The sequence below is a fragment of the Tamandua tetradactyla genome, chromosome 23 (genome assembly GCF_023851605.1).
Source record: "Tamandua tetradactyla isolate mTamTet1 chromosome 23, mTamTet1.pri, whole genome shotgun sequence".
NCBI lineage: Eukaryota > Metazoa > Chordata > Mammalia > Pilosa > Myrmecophagidae > Tamandua > Tamandua tetradactyla.
The window spans coordinates 38672740-38691266 of NC_135349.1; the positions used below are offsets into that span (position 1 = coordinate 38672740).

The 18527-nt window shown below is 41.7% G+C and overlaps 1 long non-coding RNA gene across 1 annotated transcript; it reads right to left on the reverse strand.

Annotated features, from left to right (window-relative positions):
• Nucleotides 1-1017: 1017 nt before the first annotated feature.
• On the reverse strand, nt 1018-15473 carry LOC143666631 (uncharacterized). Its single transcript, XR_013167706.1, has 3 exons — nt 15360-15473; nt 8812-8878; nt 1018-1233 (listed from the first exon to the last, which is right to left on the reverse strand). It is a non-coding gene; the product is annotated as an uncharacterized LOC143666631 (long non-coding RNA).
• Nucleotides 15474-18527: the final 3054 nt, after the last annotated feature.

Below are 18527 nucleotides of genomic sequence, written 5' to 3' on the forward strand. Positions count from 1 at the left end.
CACTGCACAAATGCTCCTTCACCCTCATCCTCGGGGTCTCCGGTAACCCTCCTTGGGGAGGATAGCTTGACCGCACTGATGGGGTGCTCCCCCCACAGTGTGCGCCTTTGCACCCGCCCTCCCTTGTCCCAAACGGTTATCACACTCCAGAGTTTAAGTTTGGCTCCCGGCTCTCCTGTCTACCGCTTTCTCCTTAGTTTCCAGCCCAGAGCCTGGCATATAACAGACGCCCAATCAAAATTTACTGAATCAGTCTGAAAGTAATTCTTCACCATACCAGCAACCTCCCTGGGTAGCCTTCCCTTATGTGTCCAGAAACTTGCTGCATTGCCTGGACACTGCTATTAGGCAAACATTATCACCCCATTGTACAGATGAGCAAAGTGAGGCTCGCAGGGTGATGAGTTAATGAGAATGCACAGGAACGCTGAGTCCTGATGGGGTAGGACCCCAGACCTTTTAATCCCTGCTCAGGCGTGTTTTCCGTTCCACCCCCACGCAAGTAGGTTCCTTAAAGTCACTTTGGGAAGCTTCACATTTCGTCTGATAATGTTGCTATTTCTCATTGTCTTTTCCTTTTTCAAAATCAAAATATTCTCTTTAAGTGGAAAAGTAATATATGTCTCCCCTCAAATATTTTTGGAAAAGGCTTTTCAACCCAGAAAAAAAAAATCTGTTTCGTTGCAGTTTTTAACAAAAGCAGAATTTTCTGGCTTCAGTTTCCTTCCTGTTAAACAAGTGTATTGAGGTGGGTCAGGCTGCCTCCCTGAGGGTCTGTGACCCCCACGATGAGCTTGAGGAGATTTATAAAGCTCCTGAAATTTATAAAGAATAATTACATGCATGCTTATTTATCTGGGAAGAGGGTCCAGAGCGTTTTCAGATCGTTAAGTTTCTGTGTCCCCAAAATACAGTGTTCTCACTTTCAGAGGCCCTGTGCTAAGAAATGACACCAGGCAACATATACCTGAGGACCATTAATTATTTTTTTAATAATTTAATAAAGATAGGGCAGGAAATTTTATAGACAAGATCTGACAGTCTTGTCAATTAACAGAGATTTTAGTTGTTAAAACACTGACTCAGCAAAAGTTCCGAGTAATGAGCATTTCCATTCACTAATGATAGGACTGTTGATTGACCAATCCTTTGGGGATGCAGCATGACAAAATGTCGGAAGAATCTAAAATGCTTAGATTTTTGATCCAATGATTCCATTGTAGGGCCTGTAGCCTGGAAAAATAAAAGACAATGTAAATCTATAGCATGGGGAAAAAAACTATGAAAATCCTAAGATCATCTTAGTACATAGCCACCCCCAAAATATTGATAAAATCCGGCATCTATAATTAATAGGAATATTGGAATCTGAAAATGCATTTTTAACATAAACTATGCCCTCCCTCCACCAAAAAAAATCCATGCCAGACCAACAGCCAGTCACTGTTACTACACCTGATAAGAGAGGGAGATGCTAGAGGCATTTCTTTCTATTGAATATGGGAACAAACCACTCTCTGTCATTATTTGTAAGTGCTCTGGGATTCCTTGCCAATGCAATTATAGAAGAAAATGAAATAGGGATGGATATTGGAGAAGACGTGGCAAAACAATCATTATTTAAAATGAGAGGAATATTTATACAGAACGTCTTAAAGATTCAAACAAAAAGTATTAGACGTCATAAGAAAATTCAGAAGTTTGGTAAATGACTTTTCTTTGACAATAACAAAATATAACAGTTTAAGAAGTTTTCATTTACAGTGGTTACTAATAATATAAGCAACCTAGCTATAGATAATTAATATGCAGGATGTATCAGAATATACTTACAAAATATACTGAATGTTGTAAAAAACTACCAGCTATGTTCTGGAATGGGATACCCAGGATTTTTAAGTCAATTCCTTCAAGATTAATCTCTAAATTTAACATGATCCCATTCAGAATCTGAAGGGGATTTATTTTTTATGTGCAAAAATGATTTTAAATTTTATCTGCATTGCATGAATAACTATCTGAGGACACTGAGTTCCATGGGTGACTCTTGTTGCAACATTCTAATACACTTTAAATTTTCTATAATGGTAATTTTTTTGTACAGTGGTACCCAAATAGCACTTATTATTTTTTTAAGATCCTGGGAATAAAATAATGGTCTTACTCCAGCTAGGAAGGGAACAGACACCCTGGTGGCCAAGCTGAGGTCCTGCTGACTTTGTCCTTTTAGCAAGGTGGGCGTCCCTATGTGGCTGGTGCCACATCTCAGGTTATTACTAGAGAATTTCCAGAAATGGTCTATCATTTCCTTATAGGCTGCTATGGGCTATGATGTCCCTGAAATGGGCATCATTTACACAGAGGGGGTCCTCAAGCCTCCCCACCTGCCTTCATTCCCACCCCTCTCCCCCAGATCTACCCCAAAGTTCTATGCAGGAAAATACAGCCCATATCTGGGGCTGGCCATTGGCAAACAGAACCCCCGGTCTCAGGGGATCTGGAGAGGGTGGAGGGAAATGCCAGTGTGCTTCGTCTTGGTCCCCATCCCTCTTGCAAGGGAAGGGGCTGGGTCCCATAATTTTAGGAGGCCTCGGAGGCTATGGTGACCCAAAGTTCAGGGTCGTTCCTGGCCACTAGCTTTTCAGGGCAGGGGGAGGCTGCTTAATCTTCCTGAGAGTAACTGCTTCCACCACCCGGAGCTCACAAAAATCACAGAATCCCAGGTTGGAAAATATTCTGAGATGTCTAGAGTCATCTTTTTTCCTACCTTCCTAGATGTACGTCTTTCCCCCATAGCAGTCACTCAATGCTTTATATATACAGAAATGTAATTTTCTTATTAGAGAACTGGGTAGGATTACACAAAAATCATGCAGAAAATGCAGAGATCCCCCCCCCCTGTTATTAACACTTTACATTAGTGTGGTTCTTTTGTTACAAATGATGAAAGATTATAATTGCACTACTAATTATAATCTGCAATTTACATTAGGGTTCAAAGTGTTACACAATTCTATGTTGTTGGTTTTTTTAAAATTTATTCTAGTAACACATACATACACAACCTAAAATTTCTCACATTCAAATATATAATTCACTGGTGTTAATTGCATTCACAGTGTTGTGTTGCCATCACCACCATCCATTACCAAAACTTTTCCATCACCCCAAAGAGAAACGCTGTAGCAATTCGGTATTGATTCCCCATTCCCTACTTCCACCCCAGCCTGGGTAGCCTGGTTTCTATAAGCCATACACAAAAGGACAAATATTGTATGATCTCACAGATATGAAATAATTAGAATAAGTAAATTCAGAGCCACATTTTGAACACCTACAGTAGGTTAAGCATGGTGCTATGCAATTATCGCTTTGTTTGCTTATTTATTGTCCCTTTCCCTCTGTAGTAGAAACTCTATGTGGGAGGGAACCTAGGGTCTTGCTCATTGCTGTGACTTCAACAGTGCCTGGTACATATGAAACCCCCAATGGATATTTCTTGAATGAATACAGATGAAAAGACGTGGTCACTGCCCCAGAAGCTGCAAGGCCAATAGAAAGAGTGACTATCAATCATTGCAGTGCAAGGGAATATATTCTCTGGTGAAGGTGCACAGGAGCTGCAAAGACACAGGAAGAGGAGGCTACCTCTGCAGGTGCTGTCAGAGGAGGCCTTGCTGGGAAGCGCTGCTTCATCTGATTCTTAAAAGAGGAACGGGTATTTGTCAAGGGAATAAAGTAGTAGAGGGCATTGCTGGAATTGGTGTAGCATGTGCAAAAGTGTGGAAGTAGGAGAAGCATGGCTCATTTGGCAAACAGTGGTTAATAGTTCTGGAAAGAGGGCTGGAGAAGATGGGACTGACACAGGAGTTATTTAGCCGGTCACATTGCCAGGACTTGTTGATGGATGAGTGGGTGAGGAAGAGAGAAGAACCATGGATAATGTCCAGATTTTGGGCTTGACTGTTGGGGTCCACCACTGGACCGCCATGTCCTGACTCTGTTTGAACCCCTCTAGTATTTGGCGGCCAAGGTTGTTCATTCTACATTGGGGTAAACCTGTTGAATTCCATGGACCCTGACATATTAGAAGGAACTTATTAGACCTCAGGTATGCCTAGAATTGTCCTGCCCTGCCATGGTGACTGAAATAGAGAACTTCATTCTATGCAAGGCAGAGGCAATGAGAAAATTTAATATCTGTTTACCTTCAGGTTATTAGAGAGTCTCTGGGCCCTGGTCTTGGGATAGGAAAATGGGTCTCCAAGCAATTAGGGCAACAAGGTGCTGCGGAGAACAGAGCATGCTGTGACTTGTGATTCCAATTACCAAGTCTCTGTAGGTCACCACTTCCCAGAGCAGAGTGGCGAAAATTTGCTAAATTGTACTCTGAGCAGAGGCAGCACGGCCGGGTCTGAGGTGTATGCATCAGGCTCTCCCCTTCGTGCTTGTAAAGCCAGGAGCCTACTTTGATGTGCTCCAGGGGGCCACAGGGCCCACGGCGGGGTATCTGGGGATGTTGGACTCTCTCTTTTCTCTGCCAGAGCCCACAAAAGCCTCGGAGGAGTGGGAGGGCTGAAGCAGGTGAGCACCAGGACCTGCTATGGAGCTAATGAATTCTGCTCACAGGTTTACTGCATCTGCTGCAGCCGTTGCTGGGAGGTGTGTGCAGAATGGTCCCTGGGCACTTAGCAGGGAAAGGATGAAAAGATGTCAGCTGGGCATGCAGAGGGTTGGCCTGCCTCTGACTTCAATGAAAATGACAGTGCAGGACAAAAAGAGGGGCCTGGGAGGAAGGAAAAAAACCTGCATGGAGACTGAACTGCATTTATGTTGAGATTGACTAGGCCTGGTCCCTGTGGCCAGAGGTGAGGAAGACTGACAATCTAAGAAGTTGGTAAGGAAGACCCAGAGGGTGAGAGAAGGGACCCAGTGAGCACTGAGGCAGAAACTGTCCTGGGCGCATGCATGCATGTTTTATCATTGGCTTCTCCTAACAACCTGAAAAGTCAGGTCTTATTAGTGAAGCGATGTAATTAATTTTGAGTATTAGACATGCCCTGCATTTCATCTTATTTTCCTTCTTTCGCTTTCTCTTCTGCCTAGTTTTCTCCATTTTTAAAAGTGTTTTTGTAATTGGGGGTGGGTGAGATAAATATAAATTGAGATCTGGGCATGTAGGTCCCTAACCCACAGTCGTCTTTGTGTACAAGTGACTTTGGTAGAGGGAAGGGGTGCTTCAAGGAGGTGGTTTTCAGTGGAGTGGCTGGGGTAGATGTGAGAGACTCAGGATCTTCTAGAATGAGCTGATGATGTCTGCTCCTCACTATACTCCATGGGCCAGCACTGGGCTCTGGGGTGAGGGAAGGCTTTGAGTAAAAGTTGACAGGAAGTTGTGAGACTTGACCCACAAGTGGTGCTGCTGTGGGGCCAATGTGATAAAGTACAGCACCCTGCTACTGGTGAAAAGAACCCCATTCTATGTCCAGAAGGGGAAGTCATGCCATTCAGCTTCCCAAAGGTTTTACTAAAGTAGGAAAGTTGTATCAGAGCTAAACATTTCCTCCTCATCTTAGGAAACCTAAGCACCAATACAGCTTAGTTCTGTCAGTTGAGCTCAAGTTGTGGGGGCAGTGCCTTGGGCTCTGTAAGGGGTCAGTCAGCAGTTGACCAGAAAGCTAGGAGGCACATACATACCTGGAACCAGAGGACTAGAACAGAGCCACTGGTCAACTGGGATACTGCCAAAGGTCTCATGGAAGGGGGGTTGTTGATCTCTGTCTGAGCTTGGTTTGATGGATGGGGAGCAGTCCATGTGGGGGCAAACAAGGAACATAAACAGGTAAGGGGAACAATGAGGAAATCTGTCCAGGGGAGGTCCAAGTTTCTTGTTGAGGACGGTGGGTAGATCAGTTAATTGGCTCCTCACTCTGGGCATGCCATTTCCGCAAGACTTTGTCGTTCCTGCCGCAGGAGGAGTGGAGTATACCTCCCTGCCCATTGATCCTGGGTTTGGCCATTGGGGTGTTTTGACCAGTAGAATCAGATGAGAGTTAGAGTGTGCCATTTCCAACCCAAGGCCTTAAAGGAACCTCAGTATTTGTGCCTGCTCATTTGTGCCTCTGCCGTTGCCACGAGATGCATATACCTGAGTTAGTCTGCTAGATGACACACAGAGGGAGCAGAACCAGCAATTCCAGCCAACCCAGATAGATCAGCCACTCAGCTGAGCCTACATCAGCCAAACCACAGATGCATGAGGTAAATAGATTTTTATTGTTGCATGCCATTGGGATTTTGTGGTTGTTAACACAGCAGTATTTTGACCTTTGTTAACTAATAGAGGAGTGAAAGAATTAACTGGCATCACCAGATTCTGAAAGAATGACTTTAATTCTAAAGTCTATGTGCACAAGTTTGGGGTATTTCTTTTTCTGTTTGGGGGGGGGGGGGGGCTATTTTTTTTTTAGCATCTTTTCCCTTATAGTGAAAGCTTCTTTTGAGAGATTAAATGGTTCCACAAGTTAGGAGCAGAATCAGGGCTAAGATTTAACACTCTCGGCTTCCAGTCCAGAGTTCATTGTACCACACTACCTTCCCTGTTTCCTATATTTATGCAAAGCATGGCCTGGAGGCCAGAAAAACTTCTACTTTTAGGGTTGGTGAGGTCTTAGGATTTCAGCAGACATCCTGGGTAATAGGCTCAGCTATTACCCAGATTGATGTGGCCATTTGCCATAACATTTAGCAACCTCTCCATCAAGTAAATGGCCAGAGAGGCTCCTGACACTTCCAGTATAAAAGAAAGAGAAGCCATATTCTTTGGCTTTATGAGGTTGCCTGAACAAGACCCATTAAAGGAGATGGTGTGAGTTGAGGCTCTGTAGGTGAACTGGTGGCATTTCTCTGCCCCACATCCCTTCAGAATTACTGATGGATGCTTTTGTAGGGTCAAAGGGCAGGGAAAACCAACCATGGAGCTATGCAGCTATATGACTCATACTCTGATCATGAGCTTCATTTGTCAGATGAGCTGTGTGGGTACTCTGAGATTTTATCCTTAATGAACTTCCATTATGAGTGATAGAAGGAAAAGGTGGGGAGAGGATCTGGAGGGAAGACAGCAGTTTGGTATTCTGGTTCTGTCATTTCTCTTTTTCCCGTTTCACTCTATTATTCTGCCTTCCTTTCCAGTATTCTATTGTTCTGGCAAGCTTCTCTCAAGGATCACATCGGGTAGTACTAATTTCACATCTGAAGCATGTGCCTAAGCTAGTCTTTTCTGACTTCTCCACTATCTTAAACCTTCTCTATTTCCCTTGATAACCTTAACTCAGTGGCTCTCAACTCCAGCTGCCCACTGGAGTCATCAGGAAAGTTTTTAATAAAACAGCCTTCCCTTCTTTGTTCTACATTAGTCTCTTCATCCCTATACAATCAACCCTTAGACATTCAAATGCACTCCAGTATTGCCCATACTCAAAGCAAAATGAGTTCTTGGCTCCACCTCTCTTGACTACTGGTTCTTTGTCCCTCTTCATGGTCACATTCCTTGGAATAGTTGCTCACATGCTCACTGCTTTCCTCTAATGCTTTTCTAACTATAAGATCTTTATATCATCAGATCTTTGGATGTGCCAGGCACTTGCTGCCTTTGGGTTCCGCCCACACTGTTTTAACTTAGCACATTCTTCTATCCCAGATCTTTCCTGCTTGATTCCTTGTCATCTTTCAAGTGTCAGTTCAAGTTTCCTTCCTCAGAGAGACTCCCCCCCCCCTTACTCTCCCAAAGAAAATTAGATCCCTGCTATTTCTCTTTCTCATAGCCTACTGTTTTCTTTTCTCCCAAGAGCAACTCATGGCAATTTCAGATTTTATAGGATGGGACTTGTTGATCAGGAGTGAAATGAATTAAAATAAGAAGTTAATTAGGTTAAGCAATGGAAATGTACCCTATAAACAAGAGTGGCATTGTGTAGTGGTTAAGAATGTATGAACCAGACAACCTGGGTTCAAATTCAGACTCTAGCACTTACAATCTTTGTGACAGTGGGCAGGTCACTTTATCTCTGTGTGCCTCAACTTCTTAATCTGTAAAATACAGATTATTACCTACTTCCAGAGTTATTTGAAGTTTAATGAGTTACTATATGTAAAATGCTTAGAACAGTGCCTAGCACATAGTAATTGTTGTCTTTTAATAGTTATTTTTAGTAAGGAAGTCATAACTGGGAAATTGTGTATGTTGGGATATTTTTACATTGCATTTCGTTGCATTAAGCAGGATGTATTGAATCAATAGAATTAAGCAATCATAACCCAGTCAGCATGATTAAGTTTTTATCTGAGATACTTGGAGACCCCAGCCTAAGAAAGAGGAAGGGAATTTGCAGTTTTGGCAAGCTCACTATCACAAAAAAGAGGAAATCATTGAAGAGGAGACCAGGAGAATTATCTCAGAGGCCAATAATGGGGCTCATCAGAAGGGTTTGAATTGTGGCAAAAGGTAATGCATTGAGTTTATCTGCAAGAACTTCTTGGTTGTGGTCCCTGTCTATTATTTCTCCTATTGGTAGTGTTGCAGCCAGCATAGATAAATAGAATGTTTGTGAATCCCCATTGTTTTACTTGTCCTACCTCTTGGTATTGATCCATGGAGGAGATCCTTGATCTAGAGAAAATAGAGGTCAGTCTTCTAGTGTTGTGTGTGAGTTGGCCTGAGTTACTAGCCATTGTGATATTCTTCCACCTTGATTTTTTTTCCCTTTCTTTTTTTGCTTCTTGCTGGATCACCAAAAGGATTTGACCTACCTGGAGAGAGTATCTTCAAATGGTGAGCAGGATCAATCAATGAGTGTGTCCTGACCACAAAGCTTCCCTATCAAAGGAAACTCCAGTTAGAGGGATTTCTAGGAAATTGCAGATGGGAGAAGGGAATCCAGGAAGAAGGAAGAGTTAAGTCAAAGGCCTGAAGCAGGAATTATCATGGTGATTTAAAGATCTGGAGGAAGACTACCCAGCTGGACAAATATGGCTTTTTGGGAAAGCAGAGTGATATGGGGCATGATAAAAAGGACCACAGCTATAAAATCAGAGGCTAGCAAGACAGGGCCACTTTATGAAGACAGCTTAAGTCCTTCTACTAAGTTTAAATTTGAGAGTGGAAAAGGTACTATTTTGTGAAAAATTTAACCATGTACAACCAAATGTCATCAGGTTCATTATCACTGCATAAGACATCATTCACCTCTAAATTGTTAGTACTGCTGCATTTAATTCCTTTGGAGTTAAAAATGCCTAATAATAATTTCTGTTTCATTTGGCACTGGAATGACTTCATATGAAATGTACACTGTAACCATGTGACAAAAAGAGGATATAAGAGAGCATTTATGTGTCTGTGTGTGTGCATATAAGAAAGATGTTGATGTTGGTGGTGAGGCTGTCTTGATGGGGTTGTAGGAATGGAGTGGGAGGTGAGATCATTTAGAAAATCTGACTACATACTGCTAAAGAAGGTAGAAATCATTCCCACTTTCAATTCCATAACCCTAGAAGCCTCTTGATCTTCAAGTAGCAATGAGTAAAAAAATATGGAGGGGTTGAAGAACCCTCATATATCCCTGATGTTAAAATGTGTTGGTCACACACCAGCAGTGATGGTATCACCTGGGTGCTTGTTAGACAGGAGACATGTAACAAGGTCCCCAGTGATTGATATGCATGTGTATTCCATGTATTCTATGACCACGATGAAGTGGGGGATGGCTGAAATGATCTGTTTAATTTAGATGAGGCACACTGCAAGGGCTTGACCCCATCATCAGTGAAGTTTGGTCTTTGGGCAGGTTTGTACTTTAATCCTGAATCTTAGGCCTTAAGAGAGTCCTCTGGCCTTTCAGAACCCCAGCTTCCTCATATATTCTTTGAGGATATAAGACTCATCACGTAGTATTGCTGTGAAGACTGATCAAGAAAATGTTAAGTGAAGTATCTAGCACAAACCTGAGGTTCAGTAAGTGGTAACTCTATTATTCTTCTCCAAGACCCTGGAAATTAACAACTAAGAAGCTGCTAAATATCATTGGCTCAATGACAAAAATAAGCAAAATTTCTTGAGCATATTCTGTGTGCCAGATACTCCTCTTGTAGTGTGGTTGCTAAGGGAACTTACTCTGGAGTCAGACTGCCTGGTTCAAATATTGCTATGAGACACCGGGCCAGTTATCTAACCTCTGTGCCTCAGTTTCCTCATCTGTGACATGGGTATCACAATACTGCCTATCTTGGAGAGAATTATATGGGTCACACAGGCATGTTTCATGCTTGCGGAAGTATCTGGTACAGAATAGGAACTCCATAAATGTTGTTATCCTCATGCAACATCAGGATAAGGCACAATTTCCCCATTCCATAAGTTAAAAACTGAGAGGTTAAGGAACTTGCTGAAGGCCCCGTGTACAGAGAATTGTAGAACTGGGACTTGACCCCACATCTGTAGATTCTATGTACTTCACCAACTTGTAGTTCTGTTCTATAATATTCAGAGGCCTGGAGAATAACTGCCCTAGGAGATGCTCTTGGCTTCCTTCCTTCTAGTAGTAGGGATGGAACTGGAAGAAATCAAAGTGCCGGCCCCAGGACATGGAAAGGCAGACTCTCAAAGCATTTGTGCCAATATTTCATGCACCCTTTGAAACGCTCTACTCATCACCTGTCAAGGGTAATTTGGAGACATGTTCTCACAGAGGTGCGTGTCAGCTGCTTCCTGACACCGTCTCTTCTATTCTATATTCATCGACAGCTGCAAAGACTCAATCTCGGCATGACTTATTTCAGCAGCAGCCCTGGCCCCAGCTGAACGAGTCCTCTGTGCTTGCAGTAGACTCCACTAGACAAAAGGGAATGTGCAATTTGGGGAGGTAATTATTTTCTGTATGTTCATTACAAAAACAAACAAACAAACAGAATTTTCCACTTACCACCAGAAAGAAAGAAACATTTTAAATTAAAAGTTCAGGTTAACATATATAAAGAGAATTTCTGCTAGATTGGAAACTAGGAGTCTTGGGTTCAGCATAACCCAGTATATGTCTTGGGTTCCAATCTCATGTCTGCTTCTTAGCAGGTGTGTGTCCTTGGGCAAGTTGCTTCATCTTTCTGAGCTTTAGTAAGAGGATAGACATTCGAATTGTTCTGTGAAGATTAAATAAGATGTCACATGTAGACAGCTTAGTGGACGTTGAACCATAGGAGGTATCTAATGCACCCTATCTATTCCTTTTTCAGTGCCTCTCCTTTTTTAAAAATGAAAAGGTCAGGCAAAATTATTATCTTAGGTTCTTTTTAGTTCATCCGCAATTGCATTTTTTTTTCTGAAGTCCCTTTGCATCCTTTCATGGATAGGAGACAGAATCTATCGAAATCCGTCTATGCAGTCATCTTCATATAGATCTCTGTCTATCTCTATGTATCCACCCATTTATCTACACTTAGCATCTGCCTATATATTATCAATATCTATCATCTATCTATCATCCAGCCATGATTTATCTATCTGTTTTAGTTCCTAGCTGCTAAAAAATACCATAAAATGAGTGGGCTTAGCAATAGAAATATATTGGCTCATGGTTTCGGCAGTTAGAAAGCTTGCTTCCTCCTAGGCTGGTATCTTCTGCTTGGCCAGCAATCTTTGGAGTTCCTTGGTTTTTCATCACATGGCAATGCACATGGTAGTGTCCTCTTCTTTCTGTTTCAGGTTCTTTTGACTTCTAGTTTCTGGCTGCTCCTCATGGACTCTCTCTTTCCATATCCAATGTCTTGTTTGTAAGGGCCTCGGCCATTCTGGATTAAGGTCCACTCTCATTCAATGCAGCTATTCACAGAACCAGGGGTTGGGATCTGAATATGTCTTTTATGGGGAACATGATTCAATCCCCAACTCTATATCTATCTGTCTGTCAATCAATCCAATTTATCTATCATCTATCTATCTATCTATCTATCTATCTATCTATCTATCTATCTATCTATCATCTCATCTATCACCCATTTCAAAAGGAATTAAAGCATAATAGGAGAGTCTCAAAACATCCCCTTTCCTTGGTACTAAGAATTGTAAAGTTGGGCGGGCCGTGGTGGCTCAGCAGGCAAGAATGCTTCCCTGCCATGCCAGAGGACCCGGGTTTGATTCTCGGTGCCTGCCCATGTTAAAAAAAAAAAAAAAAAAAAAAGAATTGTAAACTTGGCATTTGAATGGATACTGAGCTTGTGGGCAAAAATTTTCTTTAACTTATTATAACCTTTTTGAGCAATTAGAATCCTTGGTCCTGTCTTGATTGTTGGATATTCCATGGTTGTCCAGCTTTCTCTCCCCCTGTCTTTCTGTTTGATGACAATTTGAAAGGAGTAAGCTAGTCTAATAAAGTTCATCATGTTATCACAAAGCCTTCAGAATGTCTAAAGTCTATTTTTTTTTTATCTTAGACCAACATTTTGAAATAAAATAGTGACTAATAACACTTTTAAAGTAGGCATGTTGCCTAAAATGTTTTAATGGATTTCAAAGAAATTTATTCTGTAAGAAGAACTAATGGAGAGATGTAATTTTCATGAGTAATAGTTACTATGAATGTTATTATGCTCTCTGGGAGGGAAGGAGGGAAAGAGAGAAGAGAATGAGAATAAGAAAATAATTCAAACCTGAAAGTGTGTTATTATACATGATAGCAATTATTTCTTGCATTTGAGTACTGCTCTACAACATCTGAAGCACTTACATACACTTTTCCTTATTTCAGTCTCACAGTCACTTTGTGCAGATGCAGTGATTTTTCCCATTATCCAGATGGGGAAGCTGAGGTTCTCAGAGCTTGCCCAAATAATAACATGTTTGGTAAACCCAAGAACTGGGGCTCCCACTCAGTAAACTCAACTGTAACAGAGTCTTCCTTGCATAAACCCGGTTGGAGGATTAACATTTGATTTCTCCCACCCCACTCCCACACCGGACACCCTAAAATGGTTGAGAAGTAGATTATATGGGGAATGAATAACCTAGCTAACTAATAACGTCCTCAGAGAATGAACCCTTATAGCTAGTTTTCAAAAAGTTGGAAAACACTTTATTCTAAAATTCCATAGGGAACAAATTTTTCTTGGATTCAGAGAACACTTCAAGACCCTGTAAGGCCTGATTATCTTATGGTTAAGAGCATCAACTCTTCTTTTTTAAATTCTGAGAAACCTTTCTGATTATTTTTGAGTTCTCCAATTGCTCATATTCTGAATAAGCAGATGTTTGCTGAACTTATGTTGCACTGAAAGTAAAAAAACAAAACAAAACCTCCTGTATTACAGAAGAAGCCTCTTTGCTTTCTTCATTTCCCTTGCAATTTCCCAGTCTCTTGCTGTGTGGGCATATGCATTAGTCTAGAGCAGCACGAGTTATTAATTGATTAATTAATTCAGTCAACTATAAAGCGGGAGATACCTAAGGCTAAGTGCTGTGAGATCATTTCCTGTGGCCTGCCCACTTCTGGGGCAGAAGATCAGCAATTTTGAGAGCTGCTCCATCTTTGGAAACATAGAAAGGCAAGAAAGATTTATTGCAGAAATGATGCTTTCAATTGAGGGAAACCAGCTATTAGGCCAATGTGGGACCTTTGGAAAATAAGCCAGACTTCTCAAGGCCATGACTTCTGGCCACCTGGTCGCCCATGTGTCCTAGGAAGTAAGAAAGAGGAAAAGAGGGAAGGAGAGAGGGGAGGAAGAAGAGAGGAGGAAGGAAGAGAGAGAAAGATTGAGAGAGAGAGTACACACTGGGCAGAGATATGTGGCATCTTTTCCCCAGGTTCTTCCAAAGGCCTTGCTCCTTCCAACCCGGCATCCTGCTTTGCATTTACAGGTCTGTTTACAGGACTTTTCTGAGCGGAGAGAAAGTTGGAGAGGTATTTTTTATGTAGCGTTTATGTATCCTTGCTGTGTGAGGGGAGTCCTAAGTGGATATAGCTTATGTAAATACATTTGCTCATTACTTTAAGTGCAAGAAAAGACATATATTTCCTGAACAAAATGGTTTCTATTTTCCTCTCCCTGTTTTTAATTAATTCATTTTATTTTTTGGTCCTGCTCATTTTTGCCCATCTGTCTGTTTGGTCAGTCTGTCAGTCTGCTGGTCTCCAATAAAGGAAATAAATAGAAGGTGTAAGAGTAACTGGACTTTGCTTTCTGTTTTTTAAAAGGAAATAAATCTTAATCCTAAATAGCACTGTGGGAAGTGCAGAGGAGAGCATTAGTGGCTGCAACCCAAGAAGAGGCTGTGCCTGCATTATGTCTTTGCTTCTTGTTCCTCAAGCCAGGTGGAGTACTTCAAGAAACTAAGAAGCTGTGGGGCTCAATTAATGCCAAACAAAGAAGATCCGAGACCGCAAACGCAGTTTCCCCAGCGGTCCCTGATTCTGAATTCCAGAGATAAATGCTGAGCTTCTTATGGTCTCTCTGGACATCAATATTCATTCCCTATCACTGCAACCTCATGAGAAAGGAGAAGGTGCATATTTATATTAGAGCAGTGTTTCCTGGAATTGAGGACGCTTTTTTGATGGTTCTTGGGTGAACTTAAAAATCTTTAAGGGTTTTATGTTTATTTTAATGGCTATTAGGAGACAAATATACTAGCCCATCAAACCCAGGTTCTCAGCAGTAAAGTTTCCTTTTAAAATAAAATGCATTTAAGTAAAATGTAGAGTCTATTTGAAGAGAAATATTAAGCAAATAATCGTGCAGATGGTGCACCAATATAACAGAAAACTGTGAAGACAGTACTTGAATAATCGAAGCATGGGAAATACTCCTTTAAAGAAAAACATTTCCCAAATGATGCTTTCTGTTGAGTTTAGATACTCAGATTAAGAGCCTGGAGTTTAGTTGGGCAAGTTGGCTAGAAGTAACACTTCATAGCCTGAAATGAAAAGCACCCTATTAGTGAGGCGGCTCATAAGGTCATTAGATAAGGGCAGGGGACAGCGGGTGTTTATAAATTTGGGGTTGCTCAGCATCTAGCCTCCATGATGTGTTTTGAGAATCAGCTGTAGCCTCAGTCTTGGGAGCATAGATGACTAGCACTTCTGCTGGAGATGCTGAAGGACTAGATATATGCTTTCCCTGATCAGTGGAGGATAGGGGACAGGCTCTAGACCTAAGTATAGCCAATAACATTGTCCTCCTTGGGACTTTGAATCTGGAGCTACTGACACAGAGAAGTGGGCAGTGAAGGAGGAAGAGATTCTCCACCTGGACTTTTCTTGGGCTTAGATTTTAGCTGTGATTCTGGTCACCCATTTTCCCTGTTTCCTTACCATTTTCAAAGCCTAATTTTGTACCTTCTCTTTGATGATATGAGCTACTGGGAACTCTTCTAATCATCTCTCTTCTGCTTAGGCTAAATAGAGTCCATTTGTGTTCACAATTTGGAACCTAATACAAGGAGGTAGTCTCTATGGTGATTAAGTCACAGATTCTGGAATCAAGCTGCTTGGGTTCACATCCAGAATCTGCCACTTATTAGCTGTGGGCCTTTAGAGTCCTTTTTAAGCTTCTGTTTACCCATCTGGAAAATGGGGATTATAACAGTGTTTACCTCAGAAAGTTTCAAAAGGATTACTTAAGATAAATATCTAAAATCGAGATGGTCACAGAGCGGCATTTAATAAATGCTAGCTATCATAATGACCAGAATTTGGAATCATAGAGAAGCAAGAAAATGCATTTCAGAACCTCTGTGCCCATTCCAAGCTTTTTCCAGGCACCTCAGGACAGCCTTTTCCCCGTGATATGGAAGATACTTGGGCTATTTGCCAAGAGGGGCTTCCTCGCCCACAGGACTGAGCTTTTTGGGCCCAAGCACATCGACCTCTGAACACTGGAATTTCAGCACCAGGGACAGAACCTCAGCCATGGCAGCCAATAAACGTTATGGCACCCCAGGACTGAGAATACAGTCTAGAATGATGTGTTTGCAATCTGGTGGCCATTAGCCATAAAATGCAAATTCTGTTCCTTAGATGCACTGGCCATATTTCAAGTGCTCAATAGCTACATGTGGCTAGTGGCTACCCTACCGGATGGCATAGAAGAACATCTCCATTGTCACAGAAAGTTTTATTGTCTAGCACTGATGCAGGCAATCTGGCTTGACATAGCTGCTGTTTATCCTGAGCACCTGTGTGTGCCAAGCACTGTCCTAACTCCTTTAAATGCGTTATCTCATTGGGTCCTTGCACTCAGTCATTGAGGCCAGTACTATCATTATGCCCATTTTACAGATGAGAATACTGAGTCTCAGATGGTATTTGTAACTTACCCAAGATCATACAGATAATTTAATGGATGACTGGGCATTGAACCCAGGTATGCCTCATTTCAGAGCTCACATTTTACTCCATTACGTGAAATGACTTTTCCATATTTCAAAGGGTGGCTTACTCATGTTTGGTTTATGGTCCCTACAGCAACCCCCATCTTGTTGCCTTGCAATCTGCCTCACAGTGAAGCCTCACATATGCTGCTTATTCACAATGGGAACTTCAGAAGCCTCAATGTCTTCATCTGTAAAACGGGTATAATAATAGTAGTTGCCTCATAAACTTTTCATGTCAATCCATGTCTGTAAAGTGCTTGCCCCAGGATATTGTACATAGTAACTAACAGTGGTGGTGGTGGTTATTGTTATCATGATCAAATTGAATACTGTCATCATTGTTGCCATCATCCCACCATCATCAATCACCACCATCATCATCACCATCGTCATCATCACCATTTTCCAGTGCTTTGGATGAGAGACTCTCTTTTAACTTTTTTTTGTGTGTGTATAATATAACATATATACAAAACAAATAAAGAAAAAAGCAACAGTTTTTAAAGCACTCTTCAACGAGTAGTTATAGGATAGATCCCAGAGTTTGTCATGGGCTACCATACCATCCTCTCAGATGTTTCCTTCTAGCTGCTCCAGAATATAGGAGACTAGAAGGAAAAAATATGTATCTTTATCATCACACTTTTTGTGAAAAATAACATAAATGCAAAAAAGCAATAAATTTCAAAGCACAGCACAACAATTAGCCATAGAACAGATTTCAAAGTTTGTTATGGGTTATGATTCCACAATTTTAGGTTTTTACTTCTAGGTGCTCTAGGATATGGAGACTAAAGAAATGTCAATATAATGATGTTCTAGTTTGCTAGCTGCCAGAATGCAACACACCAGAGATGGATTGGCTTTAATAAAAGGGGATTTATTTCATTAGTTCTTCAGAGGAAAGGCAGCTAACTTTCATCTGAGGTTCTTTCTTATGTAGGAAGGCTCAGGGTGATCTCTGCTGGCCTTCTCTCCAGGCCTCTGGGTTCCAACAACCTTCCCCAGGGCATTTCCTTTCTGCATCTCCAAAGGCCTGGGTGGAGTTGCGAGTGCTGAGATGAGGTATGCTGAGCTGCTTGGGCTGTGCTACGTTGTGCTCTCTCATTTAAGCACCAGCCAATTAACTAAAAAATCATTCATTGGAGCAGGCACACCTCCTAACCAACTGCAGATGTAATGAGCAACAGATGAGGTTCACGTACCATTGGCTCATATCCACAGCAATAGAACTAGGCACATTCACCTGGCCAAGTTGACAACTAAATCTAACTACCACAAATGATTCAGTAGCCATACTGGTTTGTTCAACTCTGCCTTCTCTGTACAATTCTACCTTCTCCTTTGATCTTTCTCCCACTCTTTAGGGATATTTAGGCTATTCCCATTCTACCTTTTTCATGTTGAAAAGGCTGTCAATAATAAGGAGTCAGATAATAGAACTAGCTGATGTTCTGGAGAGGATGGCCCCTCTAGGTTTCAGGACTTATCTGGTCCAGGGATCCATCTGGATGTTGTAGGTTTCTGGAAAGTTACCCTAGTGCATGGAACCTTTGTAGAATCTTATATATTGCCCTAAGTGTTCTTTAGGATTGGTTGGAATGATTTTGGCTGGGGTTTGGCAAGCTCTGATAGATAGCAATGTGCATGACAGTGACCTCCAGAGTAGCCTCTCGACTCTATTTGTACTCTCTCAGTCACTGATATACTTTGTTTCACTTATTTTCCCCTTTTTGGTCAGGATGGTATTGTTGATCCCACGGTACCAGGGCCAGACTCATCCCTGGGAGTCATCTTCCATGCTGCCAGGAAGACTTTCACCCCTGGATGTCATGCCCCACATAGCGGGGAGGGCAATGATTTCACTTGCAGAGTTGGGCTTAGAGAGAGACAGGCCACATTTGAACAACAAAGAGTCCTCCAGAGGTGACTCTTAGGCACACCTATAGGTAGGCTAAGCTTTTTCACTACATACATAAGCTCCATAAGAGCAAGCCTCAAGACCAAGGGCTTGGCCTGTTGATTTGGGTGTCCCTAATGTTGGACACAGTATCAGGAGTTTCCCCGGTGGTAAGATTCAATAGTTTCATATTTTTTCTTTCATCCC